Source organism: Coffea arabica, chromosome 2e (genome assembly GCF_036785885.1).
Source record: "Coffea arabica cultivar ET-39 chromosome 2e, Coffea Arabica ET-39 HiFi, whole genome shotgun sequence".
Classification (NCBI taxonomy): Eukaryota; Viridiplantae; Streptophyta; class Magnoliopsida; order Gentianales; family Rubiaceae; genus Coffea; species Coffea arabica.
Window position 1 is genome coordinate 47031186 of NC_092313.1, and position 14402 is coordinate 47045587.

Sequence of the window (14402 nt, forward strand, 5' to 3'; positions counted from 1 at the left end):
TTTCTAACGTTAACGTACAATACCAAGTTTTATCGTTCGATACTAGGGCGAAGATATATTTGAATAGCTTGCTTAAAACTTTCTCAAGTTCACAGGACCAAAACGGATTTCTTACGACTCCGATTCACAAGCACATAATATTTCATATTTGTCAATATAGCAAACTCACATTTCAAATAGAAATCTCACTAGGGTTTCGTCAATCATTAGCCCTAGGTTTCAACAGATTCATTTCTGATCAAAATTTAAACAAATGACCAAGGTTTCGTCAATCATTAGCTCTTGGTATCCAACAGGCTCATATCAGATCACAATTGAACAAAATAAATGCAAGGCTTCCAAGCAGTTCCATCGACTAAACTGCAAGGGTTTTGTCAACCAAGTATAAATAATAACAAGTAATTCTAGCAGTTAATTTCATCAAAATTTTAATGTTTGTAAAAATTACTTAAATAGCCAAACTGGAAATTTTCCGGCATCTATACTTCAACATTTTGGTCCAATCTTCCAACATATCAAATGTTTCATAGCTAAACCACTTACACGGCTTAAATACACATTTTTCATGCATTTCTAAATCATTTTCTTCCAAGGAAAAAAATTCCAGAAACAAGTTAAAATTTCCAACTCAAGTCTCTCGGCTACTAGCAAATTTTCCAGCAGCTTAATTGATCATCAATCCAACTTTTCCTTGGCTAAATCAGTGTTTTAAGTACTCAAGTTCGACATGCAAACACTTAGCTAGCTAATTAACATTTCTAGTTCAAAATCAGATTCGAATAACAACTACAAACATCCCAAAAATCCAGAAATTTGTCCAGCTAGCCTCGGATGAACATGCATGTAAGCTGGTTTCATTTTATTTTTATTTTTCTTGCCTAACCTAGCTAACTATCCTCATGCAAGACTTAATCACCTAGTGTTTAGTTGGTTAATCGAAATTACAAGCTCAGATTACTTTAATTAAGCAAGATTAAGTCTGCATTTCCTAATCAACTCTCGGCAATTTCTATTTCCTTCCGAATCAGATTTCTTAAGCTATCAATCTCATCATCCGAACGCACAAACAATACATGCATGTCTTAATCATCTTATATTTTTTTTACTTAGTTAATTACAATTGCATGCTCAGATTGTCAAGAGATAAACGAATTAATCTCAGCATTATCCCCTTAAAGTCTCGGCAAACCCACTTTCTGCGCACATCAGAATTTTCCTTTCCTCAATTACTCATCCGAACGCTTAAACATTACATGCAAGCTCCTTAACATCTTCACCTACTTGTAGTTAGTCAGTCTAAGTCCAAGATTTACCTCGAACTGAAGCTTATACGCGTGGCACAAAAGCTGTCAAGTTTCCTCCTCTCTCGGACAGCTTACGCCCTCGATGGTTGCAGTTGTGGAGTTGCGGTTGGAACTGATGAAGATGGTGACGATCAGCAGCTGGTTGAGGTTAAGAAAATGCAGAAGTGGAAAAGCTATTCGGATGCTCTGTTTTCTCTCTCGGTTGTTGCTGCCTAAGAAAAAAATACAGAGTTCTCTCTCTCACTCTTTCTCACGGCTTTGGGTATGAAGATGGAGTGAAAGCTTTGCTCTCCGTTTTCTTTCTTTTATTTCCCCTCAGCCGTTAATATCAAGGTAGGAACACAAGGCTTCTTCAGTTAGTGGTTTGATGATTCCTAAGCTTTCCACTCAATCCATAGTCCACTAGTCGCATGGTGAATTTGCTAGAGTGAAGGGTTAGTTTAGTCCTTTAACATTATATCATTTATTTTACCAAACTGAAAATTTTCCTTAACTCACTTGTTAACTCCTAATCTTATTTCTATCTCCTTAATCTCATAAATTCTCACACATTTAATTTTTAGGAAATCAATTAAACAAGTAGCTTAGGACTAAAATATATTTAATTCATACCAGTTACGGTATACCCCATGTTTTTATTTGGTTCGTACAGTTTGTTTTATACGTTTTAAATTTAAACGTTTAATTAATCTATGAATTAGTATTTAATAATTCTAACGGTGAAAATGGAAATAATACATGCCTGGTTAATTCGAGATGGAAGAAGCCTAATTAAATCTTTTCACATCTTGTCCGAATTTTCACTTAAGTCCTCATTCGTAATCTAATTCCGAAAATTTACCCCAAATGAAATTTGACTACTTACTAGTATACTATTCTCGCAAAAATTCAATTATCGAGATTTTAACGTCCTAAGTGTAATTATAAAGGGTTTTGACCTAGAATCGATTCCATCTTAATTCTAAGGTTTCTGATGGCACTTAACATTATTAACACTTAAAGTTAGCTATCGACATTCAAGGAATTAATATTAAGGCAATAAATAATCTACATCAAGAAATATTAATTTATCTTGACAAAACCAAGTACTTTAATATTTTGGCACAATTATATTATTTATCACATAAAAATTGTTTTTACGCACTTATTTAAAGACAAGTAGAAATAATGCTAGAATTTATTAAAGAATCAAAATGCAAGTGAAATATGCATGAATATATATATATATATATATATATATATATATATATATATATATATATATATATATATATATATATATATATTTTCGGGGTTCTCACATCCTCCCCTCCTTAGAATAAATTTCGTCCTCGAAATTTACTTTTTTTTTTTGACTAAATCAAATGACTCAATCATGTAGTTCGAAACTCGAGTACGAAGATATATTTTCTATAAAAGATTTCACTCACCAAATTGTTGTACTCAAATTGTCCAAAATGATTTACTAGAATTCGATTTTCAAAATTAACAATTTTAGAAATGATCCAGCTTCTTTTGTCCCAAAACGGCCAACCGAAAATCTTATTCGTTCGGGGAAAGCTTTTTCACGTACCTTTCGTAACCAAACTAATAACAGGATATCAAATACACATTTGGAAAAATTGTGGTTTATATATATATATATATATATATATATATATATATATAAAATGGCTATTCGAATGGAAGACAAGAGGAGAAGAAGTTGGTTCTGATCTTGATAGTCAAAATTTCTAAATGCATTCTACTTTTGGTAAGAAGTTTAACATTTGTTATTTGGACGTTTGATCAAGAAAAATCATTTAACCCCGCAAATCTTTTTTTTTTTTTTGAGAATAAAATGCTTTTAAGAAAATAAGCAGACATGCAGGTTCGTATTTATTTAAACTTCGGTCCAACGCCTCTGCTCTTCACACCTAATCTGAGAATTAGCTTTTATGCCACATAAAACTTAACTATTTACTCTCCAATTCACGACCAATATTCATTCTTATTTCTAAGAAAAGGTCCAAACCCAAACTCTGCCTGATTTTCAATTTTTATGCGAGTTCAAGGTGTATACATATATATAAATATTAACTCTTTTTTTTTTTTTTTGTAAAAAGGAACAACGAGTAATTGGATATATACACAGTAATGGTTAAGCAAAAATGGAAAGGACTTTCATTCCATCCAGGTCACACCACAAATAATGAATACAAAACTTGGGAGTTCAAATATTCGTAAAAGTTTAAAATATGCCTATAGGGCTAGTCACAAGATATATGTAAAGTAATCATTAGGTTCACCAGGGAGAACCTTACTAGTTACTCAACTAGGTCAATCCATCATAATACCAGTAGATCTCATTTCTTCGTTCAGTTTTCAACTTAGATCAAGTACTAGGATCCCATTGGATTATACAAGACTATCTATCAATCTTTCCTTCTATTATCTGTATAACTCTTCTATCGGTTTCGAACCATTAATATCCTTTGACGAGTTAATGTTAACTTTTTCTCGTGTCTCTTTTCAAGTTCAAATCAGATCATTATCTTCAAATTTAAGGCCGTAAGGTTCAAAAGGACATTTTTTTTTCAAACCAAAATTGTCTGTATTTTTAAGTTCCATAAATCTAAAAATCACCAGCCCTATACCATTCAAAAGTTCTACATTTGTCCCAAAAGGCATCCTTTCAAGATTAAATTTGTAAATAAATGGATCTTGACCTTAAATTACAGCTTTAAAAAATGGGAAAAGCAAGAATGGATTTGACATTTCATTTATCTTAGGAAAATTTTCCGATGCTTATGGAATTCAAGAAAATTTGGAAATTTTACACGGTGAAAAGAGCCATTGTCAACTTTTAAGTCTAATAAACGAAACTAAATTTTGGATTTTTTTTCTTTTATGATATCTGTATATGTATATATGAGTATATATATATATCACACCAATGCATCACAAATTTTAAAACTGTATGGTGTTCCTTTTTTTTGGAAAATTTTTTTAGCAAAACCAGGTTTAAAAATTATTTCCTTTCAACTTCAAATTTCATTTTCAAGAATCAACGTTTGAAATATCAAGCAAAATTTTGCCAATGATTTGTAAGAAAACAGGGCTAAAGGTAACTAAACATGTTCGGCCAGCAGGGATACTACAAAAAATTTTCACCGATCCTATCATCAAGTGCGGGCACATGTTGCTAAAAGTGCGGTAAGTTCAAATTGTAAAATAGATTATGAGAATGGAAATATATTTTATTAAGCACACTAGAATTTTAAGTTTACAATATGAAGTAATTATTTGATCTGTAACTTTTGTAAACTCAATTTTAGATATCACTTAGGAGGGTATTTAGAAGAGTTGTTGATGACACTGATTGAAACTCAATCTTAGATATTACTTAGGAGGGTATTTAGAAAAGTTGTTGATGACACTAATTGATTTGAACACAGTTTTCTCTAACATTTTTCATACAAATATAATCTTGTTCTCATCCATGCTCCGAACTACTCTTCTTGTTGGTTGATATCGTTGGGGTTGTTCACTAGACAATTCTTATCCCCATGCCTATAACCTTGCACTTGTAACAGAAGTTGGCATTTTTCTTAATGGAATTCTGCCCGGTATAATTTCTGCCAAATCTTGACAATAGTTCCTCTCGCTAGAGGCTTGGCTAAGTTGATGTCTGCTAAAAGCTTCAATTGTCTCTCTCCCCCCCTCCCTCCCCAAAAAAAAAGCCCCCAACCACCCCACAATAGGATGAATAATCACCTCTTTAATTGAGTTAAACAGTTCTCCTATCTTTAACTACTAATCTACTTAACCAGAAACCGGCAGATTCCACACTTGCTATGATGACTCCACCTAAACCTAAGGCGTCGGGTGGTATAGAAAATACACCACTTAACATATTAAAATAAAATTTGAGATAGTTTAATACTTATGATGGGTTTCAGGAGTTGAGATTAATCAAGAACCCCATCTCGAGGACAATGCGTGAACTACACCTTGATTGGTGAGTGTTGCTATTATTATCTGTGATTGAATGATTTGTTTTTATTTTTTTAGTTGATACTTGGGGGTATGCTTAATTGTTTATGATTGTTTGGTTTGGATATCTTATATTGAATCTATTGAATGCATAAAGGTACTACTGATAGAAGGGGTGTACTTCATCGCTCTTACTCCAAGTGAAATCGAGTAGTCATATTATTTGCGCAAGTTTTGTAGGCTGATTGCGTACTTTATCTCATCGGCCGAACTAGACCTTGAAACCCATCGCCAGACGACCTATTCGAGCTAGCAACGGGCTTGGTCGAGTAGGTTGGCAGTTTTGGGTGCCGCAACCTGGATGTTCTATGGGAGATTTATGGACTTCCAGGTAGGCATGGCCACGGTTCCAGAACCAACGGTTCTGGTTCCAGAACCGCCGGTTCTGGTTCTTCAAAGAGGTAGAACCAGAACCGCACCATATAAGATGGTTCTGGTTCTGGTTCCAGAACCGGCGGTTCTGGTTCTTCAAAAAGGTAGAACCAGAACCGCATAGTTCTGATTTCGATTCCTTATGGTTCTGGTTCTGGTTCTGGTTCCGGTTCCGGTTCCGTATGGTTATATACAATTTTATTTAATTTCTTATCCTTACCAATTTTAATACGAATATAACAATATATTTAAAATTTTAAATAAAATGTAAAAAATAAATACAAAATAAATATCATATTTTAATTTTATTATTATTCTACAAAGTACGAAATAATAAATAGATAATAGATGAAGAAATTGAGAGTAGTTTAGAGATGGAAGAGAGAAGATTGATTTTGGTGTAGTAGAAAATAAAATTTCAAGTCTTATTTATAGGACAAAATGAAATTAAAAATTTGGAACGTTGTATTGTAACGTTCCAAATTTGTAACGTTGTATTGAAAATTTGGACAAAATTACAACGTTGAATTGTAACGTTGTAAACTTGTAATTCACCCTAACCCCCAATTTGTCAAATTTAGCAGGCAGCCACCTTTCTTGTTTTTTTTCTATCCTTTGCTTTGTTTCTTTCTTCCGTTGAGAGCCTGAGGACCTTTGTGCAAGTCAGGAGGAGCCCCCGAGAGCAAAAATTGAGAGCAAAAATTGTGGTGGCATCATGATGACCTTGGTCATCATGATGCCTCTACTTTTATTATTTTTTATATTAATTATTTTTAAATTTTTTAACGGTTCTGGAACCGGCGGTTCTGGTTCTGGTTCTATTTTTTAGAGAACCAGAACCGGAACCTTTATCCAAGGTTCTACTACGGTTCTGGTTCCACGGTTCTGGTTCCGGTTCTGGTCCGGTTCCAAACGGTTCGGTTCCGGTCCGGTTCCCGGTTCCAAGTGGAACCATGGCCATGCCTACTTCCAGGTGTGTGAAATTGTGGTATACTCGAATATTACCTTGTAACCAATGTTATTGAATGAAATGGATCGTTGGACGATTGACGGTGGATGGTATGGTGATAGTAAATTGGTTCCAAAGTGAGCCTGTATCTTTTTAATGAATGTACTATTTTATTTCAAGTTGCTTATAAAACTTGTGGATTCTGTTATGCTATTATAGGCTGATATTGCGGTTGACAAATAATTGTTTGTCATCCGATAGTTGCCTAATTGGATAGTTGATAATTGGTTACCTAATCGGAATCTCATTGGGTGAAAACTCATCCGATAGTTTGTTTTTCTTACAGGAACGGCGGGTAAGGGAGGTGAGGAATAGTGGATTAAGCCTCGAAGTTGAACTGTAATAGACTAAATTTGTAGTTATGATCTATGTTTATAACTTGTACTTCAAATCCTTTTGAGTTGTAACTAAGATTATATGACTAAGGATAGTAATGGGGGTGAGTGCCCGCGGGGTAGAAATGGGGTAGGGGATGGGGCAAGGCGAGGCAGGGGCAGGGGTGGGGGGAGAGAAAATTTCTGATGACGAATCCATGGCTGAACAAACTCAAATGCCTCAAGGGTCAAAAGCCTCGAGTTCAAGTAATGCCCAACTAGTTCCAAGCGGCCCGATGATAAGAGCTCGTGCTAAGAAGTTTAGAGAGTCATTCCAAGCCTTAGTTTGTGATGTACAAACTGAGGTAGGTAATCCAAGAGGCATTAGAGATCTTGAGCATGATGAAACAGCACTTCACATGCTTATCCAAGTCATTAATGCAAGTGAAGTGGAAGAAGTGTAAACCAGGGGACAAACCGCTACAAACCATCTGAGGGTTTTTACCACGGGAGAATCCGCTAGCTAACTGGTTGCAGTTAAGTGTCGGATCAATTTTTCCAGTTTTAGAATCGTTTTAAGTTATTTTCTATTTTCTAGTGTTGTTTGGGTCCTGTAAGTCTACTAAGGCATATATAGCATATTTAGTGCAAAATATTAGTACTTTAAGTGTCTAGGAATTTATGTCGTTTTAGGAAAGTAAGTTAATTGTTTTCAATATTGAGTAGGTTTCTTGAGTCATGTAAAGGCTACAAATACAGCCTTAGTCCACGTTATTTTGATAGATTAATAAAAGTGAAAATTTTCGTCAAACACATGTGTATTAGCAACTCTTTTGTCCAAGAGATCCAATTTGAATACTTGAGAAATTCTTCTTGAGCGTTCGTCGACTTATCAACCAATAAACCACGATTGGTTGTGGTGTCATCTATCTAACACACTTTGGTTCACTAAATCGTTAGTTTGTGGGTTGAGAATTGTCTCAGTTCGTATACTCGGGGTTTAGAAAAGTCGAGGATATTTCGCATCCTTACCAACTTGATTCTTTCATCTAGATCCGAGATTGTGTGGGATATGAGTTCAGACCTTACTATGCGGGGGACGGATAACAAACACCCGCCCCGTCCCCTGCATACAAAAAAATTTATATATATATTAAATCTATAGATGTATAAATAATACATATATATACACAATATAATAATTTAGTTATAATCTAATTCTTTATATTTAATAATATAATTAATAACATAATTATGAACATACAATTGTGATTTGGTCCTATTACATCTTAGTCGGATGTTTTAATGTCATTTTCATGGTATTGACAGGTTGCTAATCTTCTTTAGTTATTAGTATTTGCAACTCGTTGAATGATCTAAGGTTGAGTATTTGAGCATGTTTTTATTGAATATTTTGAGATAGAATGAGTGACAAAATTGTTCCGTAGATGAGCAAATTGTTAAATATAGTAGGTTGATTTCTTTTCTTGCGGGGGACCGCATGGGAAACGGGGCTCCCGTGCCCCAACCTCGCCCCATTGCCACCCTTTTATATGACTTTTTTGTAGTAGTTAATATGTTTTTTTTTTTAAAGTTAGTAAAATGAGTCCTGATAAGAGTTAGGCAAGTGGTCCGCTACACCCTAGAATACACCCTAGGGTGAGGTCTAGGGTGAGGTGGGCACACTTGCACCCACAGATATATAGATGTGAAAGCTGTTGGGTCGTATTCCATACTTTCATCCTATTGTTTAACCATTAACCATATAGACTAAGGGCGGAAGCCCGGTGTCCACGTCGGCGTGGTCGTCCTCCGCGTGGCGGCGTGGGATTGGTTTGATGGTGACGTTGGCGGAATGCATTGGTTGCCGAGTGTTCTCGTTGCACCCGATCCTTCCTTCCTGCGTGGTCGTGCTTCTGTCTTTCGCTGGCACTGTTTTCCGCTGCTCTGCAGGCGGTTGGTTGACAGCCTCCTCTGTACCGGCTCCACCCACTCCAAGTTTTTCCTCCTCCTCCACTCTTCTTCCTCTCTGCTACCGTGTCTTTTGGTCCTGTTTGCATGCGCTGTTCTTTCCTGCATCCGTAAGCTTGAGCCCATCGGGCCCCTCTCTGCTCGCTCGTCCAGCTCCTCTGTACCGGCTCCATCCTGCTTCTGTCCTTCTCCCCGTTTCTTACTTTCTTCCTCGGCCACGAATTGCTTCTCTCTCCACTCATAAAATTATCTTCTCCACACGTCCTTTCTCCAGATAATTATCTTTTTTCTGCTAGATTGCTCTGCCCACGCATCTTTCCCCCGCTTTCTCTCCCATCCTGCAGCTCCTTCCCCTCACGAGTTACTGTTCCCCTTGACCTCCTTACACGTCTTCTCCACCTGCTCTCTCCTCTTGCCTGCTGACAGATTAGGTTACCGCCATGATGCCCCATTTTGTTGGTTCTCCTTACCTCTCCCCACAATCAACCATTTGTTCTTTCGTTCCTGTTTTGCCGCTGTTGCTTCTCCCCTTCCTTGCCCTTTTCGCTGCGCCAGGTAACCTCTCTTCCTCTTTTGTTCATCTGCTTTTATCTCCTTTTCCGCTTCCGTTCCTCTCCTGCTCTTCCCCCCCCCGCCAATCCCCGATTTCCCTTTTGCATTTTCCTTTGCCCCACAATTGTTGTCCATTAATCCCCCCCAGTTTTCCCCTGCACTCGCCCCCCCCATTTTTTGCTGAACCAGTATGTGTTCCCCTTTTGTTTTCTCTAATTTTCCCCATATGCCTTTTGTATGCTGCAGTTACACTATTTCTTTGCTTTCTTTTGCTGTAAATTGCTTATTGTTGCTTGCTGCTTCTCAGCTTTAGTATGGTTTCTTTCCCGTATAATTTTTTTTCCTTTCTCCTCCTTTTGCTTATGCAGACCCATTTTAGCTGATTCGTCTAGCTTGTTCTTCAGGTTTCGCCTGTCTATTGCTACAGGTAATTTCCTTTCTACTTACTTTCGTATCAATCTGTTGTGGTTTTTTTTATTCTTTTTGTTATTATTATCGGTTACTTCTCTGTTTGCTCCAAACCCCCATCCCCCCTTCATCATTGTCTCTCTTTTCCTTATCTTTCTCTTCAATTATCCGCTCATCTCTCTCATCTTCTTCGTCATTTTTTTTTCTTTTCGATTTTGATTGAGAACAACAACAACAACGAGAACGAGGATGGTTGGGATTTTTTTGGGTTTCTAATCTCTTCTTCTTTCTCTCTCTAGCCTTTTGGATCCTTTTTTTGTGGGGGTTTAGCAGTCAAATTTTTATATATTAATTTGTATATATCTTTGATGTTGCAGGTGCAAAAAAAATGGAACTGTCTTTTAGCATCCAGCATCGCGATGAGAGTGAGTTTGTTTTTCTATTTCCTTCCTAAGTTATTGCCTGATTTTTTAGCAACTGGTAGTGGAATCCTCTGGAATGTACATGTTAAAGAGCTTTCAGGTTAGAGTTTGGGATCCAAAAAAGCCCTTACTGTCAAGATTTTGCATAAATCCTATGGTTAGAATTTTGGAACCCCATCTCGTGTCTTGATGTTTTATATGGGTTATTTGGAGAAGCAAAAGTCAGAGTTTTTTACTTTTCTCTCTCTCTTTAGAAAGGAAACCCCTTTTCTTGCCTAAGGACTACTTCTAGTTTTTTTTTTTTTTTTGTGAGAAAGAGATGGGAAAAAATTGTCACTTTCTATTTTCTTGTATTTTTTTGTTAACTAATATGCTCCAAGAGATCTAGGATCTTTCAGAAAAATTTGAAGTGTCGTTTTATGTATTTGTATGAATTGATTTATTGTGTTTTCATTTGTTTATTTGTTATTGTTAGGGTATAAATGAAGAATTAATAGGCGAATTTGACGGTAAATTTGCAGGTTTGGAGGGAAAGGATACAATAGAGAAAAATGAAAGCTTCCCAGAATATCATACCCAAGGGTTCTCTCTCTCTCTCTCTCTGTCAGTGTCCGTTTTTATCTGTTAAATCCACTTTTGAGTAATTAAGTTTCAACTATGAATTTTTTTTACTGCAAATATCCTTATGTTAGTATAATTTGCTTTAAATTACTGGTAGTTTAAATTGCTTGGAGTATAATTTTTTTGTATTGAAAAATTTTGAAGTAAGTGATCTTACTTGATGGTCAAAGTAGAACCATACGAGGCCCTGCTGGGATTATTATCAATGGTTTCTTACTACAAACATATTTTTTTTAAGTGTACAATGTTGAGGACTCTTAAATGATAGGGAAGGTGGGTATATGATTTCTGAGGTATCAAAATTGCTAATGAGTCAGGAAATCCTGAAACAAGGTCTCTGACCCTAGGCTTGAGAAATCTTGAAGGTTTCTGAACCTCCCGGTTTGGCTTGCCTCTCCGTGTTCTGTAATTTTGTTTTTCAGAATTAGTTATTTGTATCATTTTAATTTGTTGGTTTATTCCTAATACCAACTTACTATTCTTGTTCCATGTTTTTCCTTCTCATTTTACTTGAAATCTATGCTCTTTTTTTCACATGTAAATGCATATTTTTCCTTGCATTGTTAACGCAATATTTTGTGTTGTCTCTTTCTTTTTGGCTGCTTGGCAAATTGATTCGATAATATTCTTAAATCTTAACTGAATTCTTTCTGCATTTAGAAGCTTGATTTTATTTTCTTAAATTTGTTTTCTAACAACCTTCCATTCTTTGTTTGCTCCCTGCATAATCAAATGCCGTTTATTTTTATGTGATATTGTGGTTTTTTTTTAATTCTTCTTTTTCCTTTGCTTGCATATAGTTTTGGGATAATTTGTTGTTTATACATTTTCCCCTTGCCTTGCTTTGTTTGTCAAACCTGTCATTCTATAATTCTTTAGGGGCCTATTATTGGTTGTAAATGATGGGTTGTCCTGACTACTTGATGTGTATTGTGTATAAATTTGTATTTAATTGTCTGTGAAGATGGCAACTTATGTGCCATAACCTATTTTTGTTTAGTGGTTTTGTTATTCTGTTTTATTTACTTTAAAATCTCACATGAAAAATGCTTCTTTACTAAAGTGAACAATTCTGATTCGTACACAACTTTTAGGATATTTCTGAATTGTTGAGTCTTGCATCTGTTACTAGCTTATATTTCCAAAATGCAAAACTTTTATGTGTTTTTGTTTGTGGATTTAGGTGCTTCTTCAAACACTGCATTTGGTTGGTAAACCTCTCTTCTGCACTCCTTCAAGAAGTGATAGCTGGTGTTAACAGGTATGCTTTGTTATTCAATCGTTCTTTTTCTTGTGTTTCACTTTGACATCTCAGTGGCTTTTTTTGCTTAAATTAAAAGTGGATTAAAATCTTGGAGGTTTCGCCATACCCAAGGGACGGACAGTATTATTTTGGATTATAAGTGTTTACTTAGGCCTCAAGAACCCCAAGATTTTAAGTCTTCGAGGCTAGAAATCTTTGTATTCACTTGAGAGGTTGGATGCCTCCCTTCCACTTCATTCGTGACTTCTTGTACTAAGGCATGAATTTGGGTCTCATATCTATTTGTCCAGCTTATATTTCCAGAATGCAACAACTTTTATGTGGTTTTGTTTGTGCGTTTTAGGTCCTTCAAACGCTACATTTTACTAAGGCATGTACAATTGTTTTCTTCTTTTTACTTTGTTTAGTCCAAAGCCTCTGTCTCGCCGAGCTCTTCCCTAAGACGCGCTTCCATAATGCTTTTCTTATTTGCTTTAGCTGGATGACTGGAGATGACAGTTGATAGTGGTGGCTTGCCTTTCACTTTTATCCTAAATTGACCAAAGACACTGTAGACACCAAATTTTTATCAAATTTAATATTTTTCTCGATTATTTTTCTATTTGATGAGTCATTTATTTTCTTACATTTTAATGTGTATTTTTCTTATATTTGCAGGTTTGTTTTAGCAAAAGAAAAATAACAAAAAAAGAAAAATCAATTTTTAGAAAAACAAAAATTCAAAAAAAATTAAATAAAAAAAAGAAAAGGTGGAAGACATCATGATGTCTAGGCATCATGATGTCTCTAGCCATCATGATGTCTAGACATCATGATTCATTCCTTTTTGACCAGGCAACGGACTAAAGCAGCAACGGAAGAATGAAAAATGGGGGAATTTTTGCAAACAAGTCCCCGGGGCTCCTTTCCACGAAACTCTCTCGGAATTCTCTCAATTCTCCCAACTCTCTAAAATTTCTCGGCTGGTTCAAGGGGCAGAAAGAAGGAAGAATTAATTTTGGCAGACGGATCCCTGGCTCAATCTCTCTCGGTGGAGCAATGGAACAAAAGAAGGGAAGGAAGAAAATTGCTCCGAGGACCTCGACTGAGGCAGAGGCAGAAAAGAGAAGGAATTTGCAGCAGAGGTCCCTGGATCATCTCCCGAACTCTCTTCCTCTCTCTCGGACTTGGGCAGAAGAAAGAAAACAGAGCAAAAAGAAAAATGCTCCCTCCTCTCTCCCCAAAATTCAACACACCCACATACAATTCAGACACAAGCAGGTAACAACTGGACAATTGGAGCTGGAAATTGCATCAAAACTTCAGCCAAGACAATACAAACTTCATTGAGGTATTTCTTTATTTTATTTTTTCCAATTTTTCTTTTTCCTTAATTAATTAGATTAAACTCATCCGTTGCTACCTATTTGTCTATTTCTTTCACTGATGTTGTTGAATTTTTGGGGAAGCCATGAATAAACATTAAAAAAAATGATTTCTGTAAATGCATGTCAAGTCCTTGTGAAAATGCAAAAATAACAAAAAAGAGTTTTAGGGGGTTTGTTTTGATTTAATGTTGTAATATTTGTTGTTGATTTTATTGATTTCAGTTTATAGTTATATTGTGAAAATCACAAGGAGTGTTGTAGTATAATTTTTATAATTTTTGGTAAAAGATAAGGTGATTTGAAAAAATAAAAATCGTGGTTGTTTCTGGCATTTTGGCTATCTTCGGATTATTTTCTGTACAAACTAAATCCGAATTTAGAATCTACTCGAAAAATCGAGTGGAAGTGTGTGTTTTGATAATTTTTGGGTGACCGAAAAATCGCTGGCGATCAGCGATCGGTGGCACTGTCGGCACAGCCATTGCCGCCAACTGAATGTGGCAGGGAAATTTGCAGCGGAATGAAGATTCAGATACTTTGCAATGATTAATGGGATTTTGCATTTTTGGGCCCTCAATTTTTATATAATCTTATTGTGGCCGGAAAATATGAAAAATCGATCATTTTTCCCCTTTAAATTTTAAATTTCTTTGGTTTGTTTAATATGATTTTTGAACAGATTATTTATGAATTTTAGGATGAAATTTAAGGTTTAATATTTTTTGATAAATTTATTATTTTGATTGGGTTTGGTAAAATAATT

The 14402-nt window shown here is 35.6% G+C and overlaps 1 long non-coding RNA gene across 1 annotated transcript; it reads left to right on the forward strand.

Moving 5' to 3' along the window:
• Positions 1-9934: 9934 nt before the first annotated feature.
• On the forward strand, positions 9935-12821 carry LOC140037296 (uncharacterized). Its single transcript, XR_011841219.1, has 5 exons — positions 9935-9984; positions 10343-10390; positions 10909-10969; positions 12192-12269; positions 12750-12821. It is a non-coding gene; the product is annotated as an uncharacterized lncRNA (long non-coding RNA).
• Positions 12822-14402: the final 1581 nt, after the last annotated feature.